At 44.3% G+C, this 12,572-nt stretch overlaps 1 long non-coding RNA gene across 1 annotated transcript in view; it reads right to left on the reverse strand.

Moving 5' to 3' along the window:
* Positions 1-12,572, reverse strand: part of LOC126997173 (uncharacterized) — a 56,143-nt gene that overhangs the window by 14,124 nt on the left and 29,447 nt on the right. The window contains exon 2 of the long non-coding RNA XR_007751922.1: positions 2,501-2,630. This is a non-coding gene — a long non-coding RNA (uncharacterized LOC126997173). The remainder of the gene's footprint in view (positions 1-2,500; positions 2,631-12,572) is intronic.

Raw genomic sequence — 12,572 nt, forward strand, 5'->3', positions numbered from 1 at the left:
CGAGTAGAAAGGGCAGTTTTCTTATGGAAAGAAGATCATTGATGAATAACAGGAAGAGAGTGGGTGATAGGACAGAGCCCTGTGGTACACCAGTGTTGATAGGTTTAGGGGAAGAACAGTGGCCGTCTACCACAGCAGAGATAGAACAGCCGGAAAGGGAACTGGAAATAAAGGAACAGAGAGAGGGATAGAATCCGAAAGAGGGCAGTTCAGAAACCAAATAGTTGTGCCAGACTCAGAAAAAGTTTCACGGAAACAGCTAAGAGAGGATGACCAAGAATGAGTTAAGAGAGTAATAAGATTGCCAGTAGAACGTTCCTTGCGGAACCCATACTGGCGATCAGATAGAAGGTCAGAAGTGGAAAGGTGCTTTTGAATCTTCCGGTTAAGGATTGATTAAAAAGCTTTAGATACACATGAAAAGTAAAGCTATAGTGTGGTAGTTTGAGGGAGTGGAACGGTCGCCATTCTTAGGCACAGGCTGTATGAAGGCGTACTTCCAGCAGAAAGGAAAGGTAGATGATGATAGGCAGGGTGTTAGCACGGAGGCACAGTTTTTAAGGACAATAGGAGGCATTAAATCAGGTCCATAAGCCTTCTGATAGTTGAGGCCAGAGAGGGCATAGAAAACATCATTATGAAGAATTTTAATAACAGGCGTAAAGGAGTCAGAGGAGGGAGTAGGAGGAAAATGCCCAGAATCGTCCAGAGTGGAGTTGTTACGGAAAGTTTGAGCGAAGAGTTCAGCCTTAGAGATAGATGAGACGGCGGTGCTGCTGTCAGGGTTAAGGAGAGAAGGGAAAGAAGAAGTGAAGTTGGAGGAGATATATTTTTACCTAGGTGCCAGACGTCTCGGGAAGAATTCGAGAAAGCAAGGTTTTGACATTTGCTATGGATGAAAGATGCTTTGGTAAGTCGAAGAGTAGATTTGGCACGATTCCATGTGGAAATGTAAAGATCATGGTTAGTGGGGGTTCGAAGGTTCTGGTATTTCTTGTGAGCTGCCTCTCTATCTTTGACAGCACGAGAACAAGCGTGATTAAACCAATGCTTTTTTTAGCATGAGGAGTAGAGAAAATACATGGAATGTATGCCTCCATTCCAGCAACAATCACCTCTGTGATGCGCTGAGCACACACAGAGGGTTCTCTCTTCTGGAAATAGTAATCATTCCACGGGAAATCGGAAAAGTACATCATTAGGTCGTCCCACAGAGCTGAAGCAAAATGGCAGAAGCATCGCCTCTTCGGTGGGTCCAGAGGATGTACAGCAGCGATATGACAGGATACAGAAATAAGGTTGTGATCGGAGGAGCCCAACGGATATAACAGTTTGACAGAGTAAGTAGAAGGGTTAGAAGTAAGGAAGAGGTCTAGTATGTTAGGCCTGTCTCCAAGACGGTCGAGAATATGTGAAGGTGCTGACCCAACTGCTGCAGATCATTGAAGAGAGTATAGTTGTAGGCTGGTCAGTGGAAAAGGATGAAAGCCAAAACTGATGTTGAACATTGAAATCTCCTAGGACTCCTAGGATGGAGATTTCAGCGAAGCGAGAGTGGGTCAAGACGTGTTCCACTTTAGAGTTCAAAAAGTCAAAGAATTTTACATAGTTAGTAGAGTTAGGTAAGAGATAAACAGCAGAGATGTATTTAGTAATAGAATGACAATGAAATCTTAGCGAGATGGTGGAAAATTCAGAAGAGTCAAGGTCGAGGGCACAAGATCAAGTGATGTCGTTGCGTACATAGACGCAACATCCAGCTTTGGATTGAAATTTAGGATAGAGTTAGTAGGAGGGAACAGAGTAGAGGTTGTTGTCAGTAGCCTCAGAAACCTGTGTTTAGGTGAGGAAGAGAATTTGAGGTTTAAATGAGGAGAGATGGTGCTCCACAAAATGAAAATTAGAACGAAGACCGCGAATGTTGCAGAAATTGATAAGAAAGAGATTCGAGGAGTTACCAAGACCCCCCTCATGTCGGCAGCCAGAAGAGGCGTCCTCCCGGCTGTTTTTTGTTTCCCCCCCCCCCCCCCCCACACACACCAGGCTTGGACTTCGAGGCAATGCTATGGTTCGCAATTTTGAATTTTGAATTTTGGGAAAAGGTGTGTATGTTGTTTGAATGTAGTGTGGTGTGGAAAGAGAGAGGATCTGTCTTGAGAGAGCATGCTGAACTGCTCTGTGGTGTTGATGAGACAATAGGGAAACGCAAAATGAGGATATGGGAAGTCTTTGGGGGGCTTCAGCACCCTCCTCACTGCTCATATATACCTCACCGGGAGTGGCTTACTCCCGTTTCGGCAGGTGTCCTCCTACCTACTCATATATATATATATATATCTATATATATATATATATATATATATATATATATATATATATATATATATATAGAGAGAGAGAGAGAGAGAGAGAGAGAGAGAGAGAGAGAGAGAGAGAGAGAGAGAGAGAGAGAGAGAGAGAGAGAGAGAGAGAGAGAGAGAGAAAGCAACATCAGTCTTACCATTAAATTTGAAATTGATAGGGGTGCCTTAATGATGACCTTCTTTGGAGCTTGTAAACATTTTGTTGCATTGGAAATAAGCCTTCTGAAGTCCAAATTCAAGAGACCATATCCAAGGTAAACTGTTATTCTGAAATGAAAACAATGATGAGAATAGTAATCAGTGCATCAGTCTATGGGGGCATCGTCTGGGGTTGCGTCGGTCCGTCCTTCTCTGCGACACCAAATCTGGGAGATTCTCTGAGAAAGTCTTCTTGCGTGCCCCGTTCCCATCCTAAGAACCTCATGGAAGGATTTATTCATTTTATAACACCTCGAACTAGGTGCGCGTTACGTTGTTCTCCTCCACTCGGGATAGACACATACAGTTATAACCCAATTAACGTTTTTTTAGATGTTGTCTGTAGGCTTTCTTGAGGTGTCCCTTCAACGACCCCAGCCAAATTTATTTATAGTGGCTGCCGTGATAAATGACTCTAGATTGGCTCATGCTCTCTCCGGTGCTCCTCTTGACTGACGTCGCTTGAGTCAGGGTTGATTGAAGATCTGGATAGCAGGTGGGTAATCTTCCGCTACTCGACGATGGTTTGAAAAATTAAAGTGTTTCGATGGGACTCGGACTTAGGTCCACGGGCTCACCACTCCCGCACACTGACCACTCGGTCACCGACTCCTCAAAGGGTTGCCTTCTAGGTAGCGTGCCTCTTGCTCATGTAGCCCGAATTTTCGTTTACTGACTATGGAAGCTAGACTTCGAATCAGTCTCACGGAGTAATGGCTGGTTTTTGAAACGCAAGAATCAATCAGTCAAGCAATGGGAGTATACGCCGGGGGACGCGTCGCCTCGCCCACTCTACGACGCTAAGTCTGGGGGACCCTCCAGGCGAGCCTACATGCAGGTCCCTTTCCCATCCTGAGTACCTCCCGGCCGGATTAATCGACTTCCTCAAACCACGAACTCCACGTGCGTCCCCTTGGCCTCCTCCACTCAGGATTGTCTCTTACAGAGACAATCCAATGAGCAGGATCAGGTTCTGGGTAACGTGCCACGTGCCCGTATAGTCGGAGTTGGTGCTGACTTCATCCCAGCGATATCCCATGATTCTGCGTAGACATATATTACCAAAGGCATCAATCCGCCTTCCAAGTCACCATTTAATGTCCATACATAAAGTAAGACAGGGAGCACGACTTGAAGATCCGGATCTTTGTCCTTATGCACATGGTATCGACAACGCCATAAACTCGTGCTGAGCGAGTCCATAACACCGTGCGCCAAGCAAATCCGTCGTAAGACTTCCTGAACTACGCTACCAAGGTATGTGAAATTTTCAAAGATCTCAATGTCCTCGCCACACGCATGTTCAGGCTGTACTGTTTCATCTAGTAAACCTCCAAACACCTGTATCTTGGTCTTGAAAGAGGAGACCTGAAGTCCCAAGGACTTCACCTCCTCGTGCAATGCTTCGAGAGCCATCACCAAAAATCTCCAGCGACTCCGCAACAATCACTGCATCATCGGCAAAAACAAGATCAATGACCCTTATATTGCCTATGATGCTCCATAGTGACTCTGGTTCACAACTCTGTCTAGTACCCAATCCAAACAGGTGTTGTTAAGTAATGGGGCAAAGACGCAACCCTGCCTCACTCCCGTATTCATGGGAAAGAAGCTGGATAAGCCCCCCCCCCCCCCCAACACACACTTCACATCACTCTCAGTCTCAGAATACAGGCCAGTCAGCAAACCAATAGTCCTTGAAGGAATCTCACGTAGACGCAGAAGATGCCAGAGTCTTCAGGTCTTTGCAGATTCAGCAACTGGCTGCGAATTCGCATCAAGAATAGGTGGGCAAGCACCTTGTCTGGCACAGTGAGCAGTGTAATACCACGGTAGTTGTTGCAGTCATGTCGGGCCCCCTTCCCTATAAAGATTGGGACGACCAACCCCCTCTTCCAGTCAAAAGGAATGGTAACAGATTGCCATACGACAGTCAATTCGGCATGCAACCCACAGATCATGGCTTTGCCTTCAGCTTTGAGCAGCTCCGCACTGATGTTTCAGGTACCCGGTGCCTTTCCACCCCTCAACTTTGCCACAGCCTCTTTGACCTCGTCAAGAGAGGGTGTGCTTTCGTCGATGGGTGGGTCAGCATCCGCCATCTGCAACCCAGCAACTGGAAGCTGCCCAAATGGAGGGCCCACCGTGCACAACTGCTCAAAGTACTCAGCCCAACAAGCTCTCTGCCCATCGATGTCCGACACGAGGCAGCCATCAGCTGTTCGGATTGCGCTCACGTGAGAGGGAGACTTGGAGTGGAGCTTCTTCAGGGCTCGGAGAGCAGGTCAGATTTCAATTGGATTAAAATGACCCTCGACTTCCTCAGCGAGACTCCTGACATACCTCTCCTTGTCTCTCCTCAAGAGAGCTCTAGTCCTACGCGACAGAGTATTCTGGCAGCTCGACTGTCCTCAATATTCTCCAGTGTCTCCGTCAAGGCAAAACCACACCTAGATCTCGGGTACGCAAGAAATGAATACTGATTCAGATAGCAAGCCTCCAAAAACCTATTTGATGGTCTGGATCCATGAGACCTGGAGTCTCTGGGGCTTCGCCTCCTTGTGCAGTGCCTTGAGAGCCATCACAATAACTCTCAGCGATTCCTCAAGAATAACTGTATCATTGGCAAAAACCATGGCCAGTGATCTCGGTATTATTATTAGTATTATCATTATCATTATTATTATTATTATTGTTATTATTATTATTATTATTATTATTATTATTATTATTATTATTATCATTATTATAATCCAAAAAAGCAAGCCATGCTGGAAAGAGTCAAAGCCTATAAACCAGAAGGCTCCAGCAGGGGAAGCAACATCGACGGCGAGTTCAACGGAAAGTAGAAGGCACACTCACACCTATACCAACTCCGTTCATCACCTTCTCCCGCTCGGTAGTGCCTAAAATGGTTAAGATTCCTTGAATATATATGTCGTCTTATGTCCCCAACCCCAAGATGTGTTTCCATTGCCAATGGTATGGCCCCATGAACCAGACTTGTACTGCTTACATAATTGACTCCCGAAGGTATGTGTTTATGTGGCAGGGGTGCCCACGGTGACGACTGTCCCTGTTTAGTGTTACCACTGTGGTGAGTCCCACTCCGCATTATCAAAAGACTGTGAACGCTACCAATTGGTGAGAAAAATACTGGTCATCCCTTACAAGGAAAACGTGCCCTTCACTGAGGCGAAGCGACTTCCTCTCACCATGTTATCTAGCCCCAGAAGGAGACTTGCCTTGCCCTTCAAGATCATGACAATTGCCTTGCTGACATCATCAAAACTGTCTCGCAGTGTGGAGTCTCTTGACTACACTCCTCCTTCTAAAATACCTAGTCAGGTGGTTCCTAGAAGAACCCTGGGTATCCGCTGGGGCTGCCGCCCAACATCAGTGAGTGTCCCCGACCACAGAGGCACAGTCTTGATGGTGGTAGCGAGTGTTCTCAAATGCTAATAGGTTCCCGGATAGAGAAACTCAATATCCGTCAGGGTTACTTTATTGGGGCAAACATACACAGGTCGTTGACACGGACAAGACACTAAGAAAAGGTGTTTGTGTGGGTATACGTTTGTGTGAATGTTGTGAAGTGTGGGTGATATTTAAGTGTTGGTGTATGTGTGGAACAATGTGTAAAGATGAACAACAAAAGGACATAGACGGACAGTCAAAGGTAAACGAGTACAAGGAAAGTTAAACATTGAAGACGCTACATACACAGGGACAAGTAGGGACGATGAACATTAAACATGAAAACACAGAATATTAAGTCTTTCTTTGCAGCACCCCATTTTCTTACGTGTCACTGAGGGGAAGGAATACGCGATTCGAGCGGTGACTGCTACAGGCTCACGGTGTCGTGCTGCCGGCCTCATCCTCTGGCAAGTCAACCCAGGAGGGTCCACCTGTCTCTCCCTCCCTATAGTCAAACCATTTCGAATAGTCCGTTGAGGCGTTGGATTCTGCGGGTCCTTTACTCTCATCTGCTCTGCCACACAGTCTCAACACCTATCTCTTCCTCTCGCATGTTACCTATAGGTAAAAAAATGAGAGGGAAAAATAGGTGTTGGGACTGTTTGGCAGAATAGAGGGTAGGAAATGACCCGCGACACCTCAACGGACTATTTGAAATGGTTTGACACTACGTCGGAGTGGCGGACTGTTGGGAGGGCGAAAGTGAGGAAAATGCCGGAGGATAAAGTGAGCCGGAGAAGCATTGACTTCTCCCGGACTGCTATCGGTTCCAACGCATCTCTGGCCGCGTCGTCTGTACGTGGGCAAAACAGGAAACCGGTGTAGCTCCCAGTGAGTGGGAACGGCCCATAAGTGTTGATAGTTAAAGGGCACCAGTGTTACCAGAAGGGGAATTCATATCGATGTATGGAAAATGTCTGTAGCTGGCTCAGTACGTTTGTCCTGTTTAATTTAAGCATTTTCTTGAATTTCTTTGTAATTCTTATGGGAAAAAAAATGCGAATGAAACTAATGGAAGTCTGCCAATCTTCGAATATCAATGCGAGGATCTGGTAACGTTGAGTGCGGGCGGTGACGTAATTGTCGACACACAGTGTGTTACCACGACCTCGTCTCCTCGCACGTTTTCTCAATAAGTTTTCTTAAGTTCCTTTTATATTTATATTATCATAATACCTTATTGTTTTTAAAAATTGTCTCGTTTATCTTTTTATGCCCTTAACTATGTATAATTCCGTTGTGTCTTCACAATTCTGAACTGTCCAGATATGATAATTTATGTTTAAAGTGGGTAGGGAAATTACAACTAGATAAATGTTGAAATAAGAACGTGTAAAAATAGGCTATTGAACAATAACCTATTACTTCGATATGCAAATTTGTTAAAATAGGACTGCGTAGACCACACACATGCATTCCTTTCTTTCGAGTTGAATGATGAGTATTGACTTTTACCCTCATTTATTCTTCTTGTACTAGGCTACATTGTATAGCTTTGTTAAACCTGATGAAATATCCCGTGTCCCCTTAAGGGTGGGGATTGATACGAGGCTCATACTTTTATTTATCTGTATCGATGTCTCACTGCACCATACATGAGAGCAGTACGATCCAATCCCAGTCATATTCGACATATTAGCAAGCTAATTCACTTAAAAGACAAATTTGATGCTGCAAATTACTATGAACTTGAAACTGGCCGTTGCTTATGGCCTATATACTCTTCCCTACATTGTTGTGTTACCCGTCTTATAATGACGTAATGAGGTAATGCCTGACGAAATCCATGTACTCTTTGTACAGTACGATTTTTTTCTTAGGCTCCATGGCATGACAAAAACTTGCGCATGGATGAGAGAATAGCCTCTGCAAAATCTTAGCTTAATTGGTCATCATCTTCTGCCCCCCGCAAAGCGATGAACATCATACTTTAGTAGTAAAAACCTTTTTTTCTTTAGATTTAAAAAAAAATTCAAAATGCATCAAAATTATTCCTAATAGCTACGAAGTTGATGAAAAATAACTCATAGGATCGTTTTTCCAAGCACGTTGTCCTACGTTAATATCTTTTGCCCCAGGAAACAACGTCAAATGTGGAAAAAAAATGTACTTTTTTATAATTTTCAGATCGACTCTGGCTTAATATTTAAGGCAAAGAGTCGATCTGGAAATTACATATATTACCTATTTTTTTCCACATTGGACGTTGTTGCCGGGAGCTAAAGATATTAACGTAGGATAACGGGCTTGGAAAAACGATCCTTTGAGTTCTTTTTCATCAACTTCGTAGCTATTATAAATAATTTTGATGGGGGCATACGCCGGATGGCGCGTCGCCTCGCCCACCCTACGACGCCAAGCCCGGGGGTCCCTCCGGGCGAGTCTCCATGCAGGCCCCCTTCCCAACCCAAATACCTCCCGGCAGGGTCTATCGACTAGCTCAAGCCACGAACTCTGCGGGCGCCCCCTTGGCCTCCTCCACTTAGGAAAATGTGCCACGTGCCCGTATAGCCGGAGTTGTCGTTGACGGACTATGCAGGTAATTTATGTCGAATCAGTCTCACGGAGTAGTCTCCAGTTTGACACAAAGTCATTCCAGCGGTGTCCCATGATTCTGCGTAGACACTTATTACCAAAGGCATCAATCTGCCTCTCCAAGTCCCCATTTAATGACCATGTCTCACAACCATAGAGTAAGACAGGGAGCACAAGGGACTTGAAGATCCGGATCTTTTTCCTTCTGCACAGGTATCGACAACGCCATATTCTCGTGTTGAGCGACTCCATAACATCATGGCCAGACCAATCCGCCGTAAGACTTCCTGGCCAGACCTACCGTTGTTATGAACTACGCTACCAAGATATGTGAAACTTTCTGAGATTTCAACGTCCTCGCCACACGCATGGACATACTGTACTGTTTCACCCAGCAAGCCTCCAAACACCTGTACCTCGGTCTTGGCCCAGGAGACCTGAAGTCTCAAGGGCTTCGCCTCCTCGTGCAGTGTCTCGAGAGCCACCACCAAAACCTCCAGCGACTCCGCCAGGATTACTGCATCATCAGCAAAAACAAGGTCAATGACCCTGGTATCATAGCTGGGCGTTATCGCGATAAGTTATCGCGATACTTTATCGCTGATAACAAAATCAGGTTATCGGCCATCCGCTACTTATTTAAATATAAATCGGTATCTTCGTTACTTTTGTAACCAAACTAGCGATGATCGCTACTTTTTTCCGCCTCTCAGAAAAAAAAATCCGTCTCCTCCCTACTGGGCATGCGTGACTCAAAAATCAATATATCAAAGAGAAAAATCATTTAACTTTGCCCCCCAAATGATTATTCACTGCCTCAAATTTGATATTCAATATTCGTTTGTGAGCATGCCATGGTATTGAAGGCAACCAGTGTTGTGTTATTTGGTGTCCCATCGTCAAAAGCTGGTGCTTTTGTTTACGAACACTGGTCTCTCGTGAACTACGCATGATCACACCAGTAAGCGTAGCCCTGCACAGTCTCACAAAGGCTGAATCAGAAATACAGTACCACCATCCTCGCTGTTTCTAGAACGACACTCAGTACATATAAATACAACTCGTACAGTGTCGTTCTAGAAACAGCGGGGATGGTGGTAGTGGTACTGTATGTCTAATTAAGCCTTCCAGCAACTCTTAATTTCGGTTAAAAAGCTTTGTGAGACTGTACAGGTCTGCGCTTGCTGGTCTGAGCAGGCGCAGTTCACGAGAGACCAGTGTTTGTAAACAAAAGCGCCAGCAAGCGCCAGCTTTTGACGGTGGGGACGCCAAATAACACAACACCGGTTCCGGCGTTTCTAGTATTACCGTCCATAGGTACGTGTCAACGTGTGGTTTTCAGGTTTTGTAAGTTTTCTAAAATACAGATAATGAAAATTGCGAATTGAATTGTGGATTTATATCGAGTATCGGTTATCGGTTATCGCCTATATTTGTGTCTCCAGTTAACGAATATCGGTTATCACCAATAAGATTTTCCATTACCAGTTATCGGTTATCGGGAATAAGGTTTTCTGTTATCGTGCCCAGCTATGCCTGGTATTGCCAATGGATGCCCCTCAATGAATCTGGTCCACAACTCTGCCCAGTACCCAGTCCATACAAGTGTTGAAAAGGGATGGGGCAAGGACTCACTCCCACGTTCACGGGTAAGAATCTGGACAAGTTTCCTCCACACTTCACAGCACTCTCTGTCCCAGAATACAGGCCAGTCAGCAGACCAATAGTCCTCGCAGGAATCCCACGGAGTCGCAGAAAATCCCAGAGTGCCTCACGATGCACATAATCAAACGCCTTCCTGAGATCGACATAGGCTGCAAGCATCCCCCGTCGAAACTCACGTTGGCGCTCCACCAGTGCGCGAAGCGCTAGGATACAGTCAGTTGTTGACTTGCCAGGCGTGAACCCAGACTGTTCAGGTCTCTGCAGCTTCAGCAGCTGGCTGCGAATTCGCATCAGCAATAGGTGGGCAAGCACCTTGCCTGTCACACTGAGCAGTGTAATACAACGGTAGTTGTTGCAGTCCTGGCGGTCCCCTTTCCCTCTCCAGATAGCGACAACCTCCTGACTTCCAGTCAGGAGGAATGGTACCGGACTGCCAAACGGCAGTCAAGACCGCATGCAACCCGCGGATCAAGGCCTCACCTTAAATAATGCATTTATATATTTCCCACAACATTTATATTGTTGCATATGTGCATGTATGTCGAGCTTCACCTTATACAGCCCCAACCACGACCATTCTTTTGACAGGCTTCAGAGTTACAATGCTTATATGGAATTCAAGATTTTACCGTCATCAAAATCATTGGCATAATGTCTGGAAAGAACAAGTGCCTTAACTAGTGAACTCTATTATTCTGTCTGTTTTTTTCAAATGGGTGACCTTGAAACGCACGCACTGAGCTGCGTTCCTTCAGTTACCCTTTGACTACGTTACAAGCAGTGGTTGATTTTTAGCTGTCTCCTCAAGTACTTAGAGTGCATGTGTATGTACGTGTGTGTGTGTGTGTGTGTGTGTGTGTGTGTGTGTGTGTGTGTGTGTGTGTTCATTGCCTCAATCTCTCTGCTTATATCTTCGTTTGTTTTGCTCATAACTTTTTTTTATTTTGTTGCGTAAGAAAATAATACATTATTCCTTAATCTGTACAGGATGGCTACCACTACAACTAGAAAATCGGTTACATGTCCAATATTTGGAGCAGGAAAATAATTGTAATCGCGACGTTTCCCCACATGTGAAGATGTAATGCTATCATGTGAGAACTGAGTTGACATTATTAAATAAGGAACCGATATTCAAAGACATCGCCGCTGTGGCCACGAAGAGACTGGAATACTTGTGGAAATTACCTTCCATTGCAGCACTTTCGACAACACGGATATGTCAAATGTTGAAAAGTGTTTTTTTTCTTTTTCTGGCTCTTCTTATTTGATTTTGATCAATTACTGCACTGACATCATATCGTATCGACGCAACATCCTCTAACACAGAAAAAGTAATAAAAGAAACAGCTCTGTCTGAGACACCCGTACGATCACAAACCTCAGAAAGTACAGGGAGTTTGATTGTTTTTTTGTTCTCTTCATGTCTTGTTTTTTCTGCGTGTTAGCTCATAAGATGAGGATGATTTTATAGATGCGTCATCACTTTAGCTAGACGCTGACGAAGAAGGTTGTTCTTGAAAAGTTTCTTGTTTGCTAGTCGACGGCTTTTGATAGCCTGTTTTTCCTTCTTGTTTAGCTAAATGCTGTCAATCTTTTTGCAAGAGTCATCTTGTTTTTATTTGTTGTTTTAACGTCTAAAGTTCTTATTACCATTTTTCGATTACGTCTCTGGTTGAGTAAGAACTGTTGCTCCTACAGTAGCATCCGTCGTTCAGAAGGGCAGCTGCATTTTCTCAAGTCAGGGCACTTACAGTCCGATATGTCGAATATGGTGGTGTGAGCTGATACCCTGAAGGCTTCGAGGTTTTCTGTAACGATGTATTCTTCTTTTTCGCGTTTATTGATTAGATGATGTTAGCCATTTTATCACGATAAATGTTCAACATTTGATTTATCCGTGCTGCCGAAAGTGCTGGAATGGAAGCTAATTTCCAAAAGTATTCCAGTCTCTCCGTGAACAGCGCGGCGATGTCTTTCAATGTAGATTCCTTTGTTGATGATCTCAACTCAATTCTCACATGATGGTAGTATTGCATCACCTCTTCACATGTGGGAAAATATCGTAATTGCAAATATTTTCCTGCTCCAAATATTGGAAATGTAACCGATGTCCTAGTTGTAGCGGTAGACATCCTGAAAAGAAAACAACAAAAGAGCCGGCTCAAGGGCAACAATAACATATATATATATATATATATATATATATATATATATATATATATATATATATATATATATATATATATATATATATATATATATATATATAAAGCCCGGTACCGTAACAAATCCAAAACAGAGTTATGAGCAAAATAAACGGATATATGA

Source organism: Eriocheir sinensis, chromosome 11 (genome assembly GCF_024679095.1).
Source record: "Eriocheir sinensis breed Jianghai 21 chromosome 11, ASM2467909v1, whole genome shotgun sequence".
NCBI lineage: Eukaryota > Metazoa > Arthropoda > Malacostraca > Decapoda > Varunidae > Eriocheir > Eriocheir sinensis.